Source organism: Penaeus vannamei, chromosome 30, assembly GCF_042767895.1.
Source record: "Penaeus vannamei isolate JL-2024 chromosome 30, ASM4276789v1, whole genome shotgun sequence".
Lineage (NCBI taxonomy): Eukaryota > Metazoa > Arthropoda > Malacostraca > Decapoda > Penaeidae > Penaeus > Penaeus vannamei.
Genome location: NC_091578.1, coordinates 11,129,132 through 11,130,044, shown reverse-complemented (window position 1 = coordinate 11,130,044; position 913 = coordinate 11,129,132).

Below are 913 nucleotides of genomic sequence, written 5' to 3'. Positions count from 1 at the left end.
TTCGGAGAAATCATTTATCAGAAACGATACAATAGACATGTAATTTTCACCCTTTTCTCGAAAAAAAGGGGGCATTGACTGTCGTTTAAGAATTAGAGAGATGTGCACAAATGATGCATCTACAAATAAACAAAATGCAAACGAACAAATGCGAAGAGGCTGAGCTGAATGCCGGGACGTCAAAGCCTAATGTAGGCAATAAAAATCGCATGGACTTTCTCACCATGCTATCAGGTGTCGGCAAATGAAACTGATGGACAGCGGTTTCCAATTCACAATTTCTTTTATCTATTCGAGACTTGCGTTGTTATGTCCTTACATCATGCATAATCTAACTCGTGCTTTTGCTTCATAAACTCTTCAACGGTTCTCTCGTTTACTTGGTATGTATGTGTACTTCACACAGGTATTATTGACTGGTAATGGTATATTCTACGCTAACGACAAATAACGCTTGTTTTGCGTTCTATCACCAATTTCCAGGTATATACATGCAATTCTGTTGACAAGAATGTGGCTGAATGAAACTATCTTCTCATTCGTGTTTATTTTCTTTGGATCCTTTAAGCTATATATTTATCCTTTATCCTTTGGTATAATTTTCTCCTTTGTTATGGTCTTTGTGTTGAATGGCATATACTGTAAATCTTAACAAACAAACAAACACCCTCTTAATTTGTAAACCTAAAATAACCTTCTCATCAAATACTGTTTTGTTAGCATGACGTTGGTATAAATAAACCGATAAGAGTCATCAACACTGCAAATGAGTCCCTTTCAGGTCTATGAATTACATTTAAATGCCTTTAGAGTAAGATTCTGTACCTTAGTGCCACACTATAAAATTTGCTCGATCAATATTTGAGACGTATAAAGTATGATGGCTCAGCAATTTGATTCGCTTTCACGGAAT